We start from the raw sequence: 7713 nt of genomic DNA, 5'->3' as shown, positions 1-7713 counted from the left end.
TAACATTTCCTTTTAGGAGGACAGGTCTTTCCATGACCCTCAAAACATCACTGTCTCCTCCATGCTGTGAAAAGGATGGTTCTTGTCTATCTGTTACTTTCTTAAAGAAAAGTTCTTACCACAGACAATTTGATCCATCTTTGCATTGCTTGCATTTATTCCCCCATGATTGTAAGTGTGCCAGGGGAGGAGATTTGCTCCTCACCAGGAAGTCCACCAAGTGAAAGAATTTTATCTTAGAAAATGCCAACCCAGGATCAAAAATGAGGACTATAAGCCTGCTCTAAACCGTGGATAATTTTCAAAGAAGGAATAGGCAAGAGGAAGAGAATTTGGTTGCTAGGAAAATAGAATAAAATAAACATAAGCTCCCTCCCCCTTCCCCATTTTCCTATCTTGGGGTGGGCTGTGCTTCCCAGTCTTGCTGTGGAATGTTTGTCCCTCCCATCACAGTGGTGACAGACTCACAGGGATGCCTGCATGTCTGTCTCACAGGTGTGGCATCTGATACTTGCCAGCTTAGTGAGACTTTGGAAGAATTTCCAACAGTGGTTGTAAAGAGAAAAGGGGAGAGATAATAGTTCACTGGCATCAATAATCTACTTCTCCCACCAGCAGTACATCTGAATAATAGCCTCAGCACTTGCCCTGCTGCACCCCCTCCCTGGCTCTGCCACTGTCAGATTCTTTTTCCTTCTCCACAACTGGGAACTCTAGGGAGCAGATTGTTTTGGCTGGAATTAGCCGGGCACAGATGGTACCACCTGCTGCATGTTCCTTACTTCTTATTGGCTCCTCTCTCAGCTTGGGGAGTTTTTGTATTTTTCAGAAGTTCAGGGAAAGGGGAGATGGCTGGGGCCCTTGCTCATGCCTGATTCTAGCACAGCTGTTCTGAGCAAACAGGCAATGGTGGGGACCGAAGTGGGCCGTGTTGATCGAGGCAGGTGCTTTCAGGAGAGCAATCCACTGTGGCGGCCTTTTTGCAGTACCCAGTGCTTTAGTTTCCAAAATACAGATTTCCTTTTGCCCAAATCCTTTCTGTTTTCTAGACTGACAGATCTGCCTGTGACCAGACACGAGGCAGGTGGTCTGGTGAGAGTCTGAGAAGTGAGATTTCTCTTATCTAAACTCAGAAGGGGCACAGAAGTCTGCTGCCCACTTTACAGGGGAGGGCATTAGTTTGGACCACAAACTGGTCACTAAGTTCATCTCTGGGCTATTCACTGGGAACAATAACCCATGTCTCCTGACTCCCACAGGGGAAATCTCACAGATGTATATATTCAATTTTTTCACCTATGGAAACATGACGTTGGACACAAGGACTTAAGAAGTCTAATTCCTTATAATTCTCTGAATTTTATCTGTCAAGTTGTAACTTTTTTTTTTTTTGCGTTTTTAGGTCCACACCTGTGGCATATGGAAGTTCTCAAACTAGGTGTCCAATCGGAGCTGCAGCTGCCGGCCTATACCACAGCCACAGAAACATCTTAACCTACTGAGCGAGGCCAGGGATCGAATCTGCATCCCCATGGATACTAGTCAGGTTCTTAACCTACTGAGCCACAAGGGGAACTCCTTTCAAATTCCTGAGTGCTTCCTTCTGGACATTCACAGAGGGAGTCCCTCATAGGGCTAAGACATATTCTCTTATTCATCTGACTTTGGCTTCTATCCTTCTCCCTTTTCTATGCAATTGGTTAGACTGATGTTTTTATGCTCAAAAAACCAAACTCATTCCTGCCTCAGGTCCTTGCACCTGCTCGTCCCTCTTCCTGGAACACTCTCGCTCCATATCTTCCCTCAGCTCCCATCTTCTCACCCTTCAGGCTCGACTCAGATGCCATGCCCTTACAGAGATTTTCCCTGATGCTCTCCTCCCTGTGCCCCAGCTGAGGCTGCCTGTCCTCCAATTCCATCTCCTTCACTATGACATCATCTTCTTTCATTTTCAACAAAACCCTTAGCATTACGTGTACTGATCTTATGTAATTGTTTTTTTTCTTCTTCTTCTTTTTTTTTTCTTTTGGCTGCATTTGTAGCATATGGAAGTTCCTGGGCCAGGGATCAAACCCATACAATAGCAGTGACCCGAGCCACTGCAGTGACAATGCTGGATCCTTAACCTCCTGTGCCACAAGAGAACTCCTTGTTTTGTTTTCTATTCTACCTTTTCCACTAGAATGTTGGTTCCTTATGGTGGGGATGTTGTCTGATGGCCACTAAATCCCTAAGAAGTAGAAGAGTGTCTTAAATAGCATCCCTAAACAGAATGCACATTATTGAGGGAATGATGTAGTTTTGTGTTTAAAGAAGGGAAACACTATGGTGTAAAAGGGAGACTGTAGGACTTTTGAACTGGCAAGTACCCTACCGAACCTGGAACTCGGCATTCTACTTCTTAGTGTAAGTCTAACTCTGACAGAGTATAAGAAACTTAAGGCCAGCAATTTTGTTCATTTTTGTATATTCTATAGTACCCAGTATTATGCCCTTACACAGGGCAAGCACTCAGTAAACTGAATAACTATCAGTGTTGTAATTGTTTTTTATTACTATCATTTTTAGGGCCACTAAAGAGAATAGAATAGAAGCATCATTGAGGTGGTAGAAGCGTCATGAGAAGTCATAAAATCAGGTATGGCATAACTGGAAAGTTAGCTTCTGCTCTCATCTCTTCCAATCCCTACAAGATGATATGGGCTTTTATGCTCTCTGAGTCCCATTAGAGAGTATCTAGATTCTGCCATACTCTAATTTTCTTACTCTTAAATCCATTTTAGTCTATTCCAATTCCCCTCTTGTGGATTTATGAATCTCCAATTGCTCCTATTATACCCTATTTCTTCTTTTGACACCCTCTGGGTCACTTAGTACACATGGGGTTCAGAAAAGCCATGACTAGAGAAAGAATGGCACTAGGGACTCACACAGTGGGTTCAGGCTGAAAACTGTGGGCGGAGAGGTTAATGGTGCCATAACTCCTCAATGAACATAAGCACAGTAAAAAAATCTTGGGCAAACTAGTGGGTAAAAAGTATGAACAGCAGTAATTTTTTTTTTTTTTTGGTCATGACTGGGCCAGGGATCGAACTTGGGTCACAGCAGTTGCAATGACAAGGCCAGATCCTTAACCCACTGTTCCACATGAGAACTCTGGCAGTTAGTAATTTTCAATGAGCATTTCTCAAAATTGAGAATGTCTCTGTCGCTCAGTGGAAGGAGACTCTAGTCCAGACTTGGTTAACAGCTCTCAGATGATGTTGTGACATCTTAGAGTAGTATAGGGGTTCCAAAGCAGCTTATTTTCATTTCACTCTTTCATGGAAGAGTTCTTATAGATAAGAACGAACTTCTTGCAGGAAGTAGGGAAACTAATTCCTCATGATGTTTCCCTATCCATCTGAAGAAGTATTTTTGCGAGGGGTGGGAGGGGTGTCTTTTTGGGGCCAAACCCTAAAATGGAGATTCCCAGGCTAGGGGTCGAATTGGAGCCACAGCCTATGCCACAGCCACAGCAACGTCAGATCTGAGGCATGTCTGCAACCTATACCACAGCTCACAGCAATGCCAATGCCAACACCAGATCCTTAACCCAATGAGCAAGGCCAGGGCTCAAACCTGCATCCTCAAGGATGCTAGTCAGATTTGTCTCCACTAAGCCACAGTAAAACATGAAGGAATGTTTTACTGTGACATGTTGTAGAGAACACTGTCAGCAGCCTGGGGTTCTGACAGTCCATGCTTAACTACTTTCAAGATCCTTGTGGGGTAAAAATAAACAACCAGTGTGGTCTCATGTCTATATAGACTTCAGTTTCCTCATCTATAACATGTGAATGGTAGATGAATTAAGTGCTTTTATTTTTCTAAGTGCTACAATCTTCAGGATATGCCTCCAGCCCAATTCACAGGAGGGTTTTACTGAAGAATAGAACAAGATTTTTGACTATTTTAGTGTAGATACCAGGTCATGAAGGAGTTTATAACATAGTTACAGGCTGATTGGTAGGTGAAGGCTTCTGACTCAAGGGATCATGACAATTCCTTAAAAAGCATTTGCACAAATCACTATTCCAATTTTCATTTTGAAAATTACAGTAGTACATATAAAGCAGCTCTTGTGGTTAGAACACTTTGTGTTCTGATAAGATTTTTCTAATGTCCCCTCACCATTAAGGTGAGTGAAATGTTCCTTTTCATGGAATTGTCTTTGCTAATATGAAAACACTTTCTAATGCAGAAAAGAAAGAATGTCTGCTTAGATGTTAGGCTGATTATTCTCAAGTCCACTCTCTGAACAATGGCATTTTAAGTGTTAAAGCAAATTGGGCAGGGCGGTTTGTACTTCTCTTTTTCTCCTCTTGCTTCGATGTACCTGCAACCGGAAACCCATGAGCTCACACTTTCTAAGCATGTTCAGTAATGAAGTGGTAGACCTCTACGGAATGCTTCAGGACTGCAGGAAGTGGTTAAGGGTTATTCAATAGCTGGTGTTCTCCCTTTTTGTGTGCACCAATCCCGAGCTGCACTACAGGGTTGGGAAATATCATTTGTGTTGGAAGTGGTATCTTTGACAAGAGGCATAAAAACCAAGGTCTAGGTTGCTTGTGGTTGCTAACTACACCATAATGTTTTCTGTGAGTGTAGGGATGTTCTTGAATTTCCTTTCTAAATTTATATTCCTCTGTTCATCTATATTGTTTTCCAAGTAATTTGAAGACTGTATTCTTCTCTTCCCTAACAAAACTAGAATAAAGGATAACTGTAATTCTTTATCCTGTCTTAAAACTGTTTTAGGAATGGATAAAAGTGATTCTCCCTTAAGGAAAGGTCACAAACTAAAATCTAAGTTTCCTATAAAAAGAGTAAAGATAAATGAGTATTTTCTCTGTTTTATTGTTGGCATATTTTATAAGTAATGTAGAATTTTTGATGAAACTTTTGTTTTTCCAGTATCAACATTTTAAGTGTTTTGCATTTGGGTACGATAACAATGTATGTCTCAAAAGCACTCCTCCTTCAGATTCCGTCCATCTCTTGGGTATTGTTGTTTTTTCAACACTGGCTCTTCAAGTGCATACACAAGAAGTTAGCAATCAACCCCCCCCCCCCCCCCACACACACACTCTCTCTCTTTCTCTCAATCTCTGTCTTCCTTCCCTTTGCTCTGAAAATGGTCAAAACAGGATCATAATGCACAAATCTTGCTCTGAATGTTTCCTTATGTTAGATCAGTTCTTTCTGAGTACTGTGCTTGCCAATGCTAAATTTCCTGCCAGGGCAGTAGTCTATTTTTAACATTTTGGGGGCTTATTCTTCATTCCAAATCTAACAGACATATTCTGTGGAGTGAAAGAGAGAAAGCTGACTGGGTGCACTTACAAATCAGGATCATCAGGATTTGCAATTTCTGTGGAATCAAAGATATGAATGAGAAAGACCAATTAGAATACTTAAAAGATCATTTGTCACCACTTTAATCTTCATGTATTTTTTACTCATCATTTTCTTTGACTAAAATTATTAGAATCTTTGTCATATTCATCTCAAGGCCAAATGGGAATAGTACTATTCATTTCATATTTGCAATATTTTGGAGCATTTTAACATGTCATACTAGATTATAGGTGGTAGGTGACTGGTTTAATAGAGAAATTTTTAGTTTGTGGCTATTCAGCATCATATCATCATTTCTATATAATTCCATATTTTATATACAAATGAATACTGAGGGATTGATTTCTGTTATTTAATAGCATTTGTTTAATTCAGAGATTAATATATCAGCTTCAACCTTGAAAAAGAGGCCCTCTGAAACATCAGACCCAAAAAATTGGACACGGCCTATTAGCCCAAAAGAACATGTTGCCAATTATCTCCATGTTTATTTAAATATTTAGCTCTAAAGGAAGCAATCATTCCTTTATACTTCTTTAAATTTAGTATTGACATTTTTTATTTTGGGAAAGGAGGTCTTTTTTTTTTCTTAACATGGATACAGGAAAAGAAAACTCTCCAATAAAAATATTGTCTAAAAAGTTTGTTTTGTCTGCATGATTTACTAAATATGTACAATTTCAATTCACAGCGAAGGTAACAAAGATTTAAACAGCCAACATCACAAATGTCTCAAGTTCTAAAAAAAATCACTGTGCACAGTTTAACAATTTAATTGAATAAAAACCAAAGCTAAGCCTTCAGTCTGAATCTTTTTTTATGATGGGCACAAGCCATGTATTTTCTTCATCTTTGTTACACGATGCATATTTCAGTGACTAAACGCCCCTTCCCATTTTAGTATATTAGGTTATGTCAGTACATACTTAAGAGAGGCAGAAATTGCCTCTTGGTACACCTATATGATTCTTGATGTGTTCACATATATGTCATAATATTTATCAATATATAAAATGACCAGATGAGTCACCTGTGATTTTTTTTAAATGTCTTTAAATGTAGGAATGTTTGGTTGCATGTATAAAAGTTTTTTTTTTTTTTTAATTTCTGGGAGTGCTATTTAAAGCCATAATAATTTGACCAGTGTCCCCCTGACATAAAATGTCTGGAAAGAACTATTCTACACTGGAAATGTAGAGATTCCATATCTCTACCCAATTAAGGTTTGCAAAGTTCGCTATTGTATAAATCTGAATGTTGTGGTCACTCTAATATAATGGCCAAGTGAATGAAACAATTAATCATTAGCAACAAATGCCGTTGAATATGGAATAGTGGAATTACAGTTAAGAAGGGAGCCATAACTTTGGCTAACCCTATAAAATCTATAATAAGGTTGTTTTCACATATATTTTTTTTCCCATGTAAATTCTTTGGTGTTTCCCCCCCCACCCTTTTTTTTAGTGCTGTGACTGATGAACATGCAATGTGAGATTCAAATAATTGCACCGAGCATGTTTATTTGAATAATTGCCCCATTGCACAATCAAATAAATCTGCTGAGTGTGTTTGTTTGAATGTTTTTCATGTACATGGGATCACATACTCAAATAAATGCAGCTGTGTTTATTACAATGTGTGGGGCTCCAGATATACACACACTTGTTTGTGTGTCTATCCACGGCCCTACAGCCCCTGAATGGCCCTCACACATCTTGGAGCAAAAGCATTAACAATTTTTCAGTTTAAATTCATGTAAACTTATTATTGGGCAAGTTCCTTAAATTTGTAACTAGGATTTGTTTTAAGGCTTATATTCTTCGAAAGATAAAAAATAATTTTTTGGAGCTGATTGTGGAAAGTTTCTAATAAATTTACTCATATTTATTCAAATACAGTGCCTTCTTTTTCCTTCCTCCAAGCCCTCCCACTCCATTACCAGCTCAATTCATACTAAAGAAGACATATGTTTTGTCTAGTTCTTGCTGAGAAATTCTGATACTCATCTCCCCAGTTATTTCAGGCCTAGGCCTACAGTGTCATGTGAAAAAAAAGATTGCACAGATCTGCTAGAATACAAAAGGCTTTTGGAGAAAATGGACAGGGATGTTCAATTGTTCCAACATTTCATCACCTTCCCTTACCCCCTATTCTAGGGGGGAAAAAAGGGTTGGACTCCAAACTCAGAGTGTGGGAAGAGCAACTATTTGATAAGGGAAAAGAGAAGAATACATCTGATGTTACTAAAATGCATGTCTCTTGATTATGGAGGGGGATTTCTTGTTTTGACCTTGGAAAGGAATCTTAAGATAA

General features: G+C 39.3%; 1 protein-coding gene across 4 annotated transcripts in view; it reads right to left on the bottom strand.

Moving 5' to 3' along the window:
• Nucleotides 1–6028: 6028 nt before the first annotated feature.
• The window catches only part of ZEB2 (zinc finger E-box binding homeobox 2), a 129809-nt gene continuing 128124 nt past the window's right edge, over nucleotides 6029–7713 (bottom strand). For 2 of the 4 annotated variants that reach the window (XM_047771985.1, XM_047771986.1), the window contains exon 8: nucleotides 6029–7713. This exon is cut by the window's right edge and continues 3683 nt beyond it. The gene's annotated coding sequence lies outside the window, so the exon portion shown is untranslated. The other 2 variants (XM_047771984.1, XM_047771989.1) reach the window with 1 other exon arrangement.

The sequence above is a fragment of the Phacochoerus africanus genome, chromosome 3, assembly GCF_016906955.1.
Source record: "Phacochoerus africanus isolate WHEZ1 chromosome 3, ROS_Pafr_v1, whole genome shotgun sequence".
Taxonomy (NCBI): domain Eukaryota; kingdom Metazoa; phylum Chordata; class Mammalia; order Artiodactyla; family Suidae; genus Phacochoerus; species Phacochoerus africanus.
Note: the sequence above shows the minus strand (reverse complement) of the source record. Positions and strands in the feature narration are given on the sequence as shown.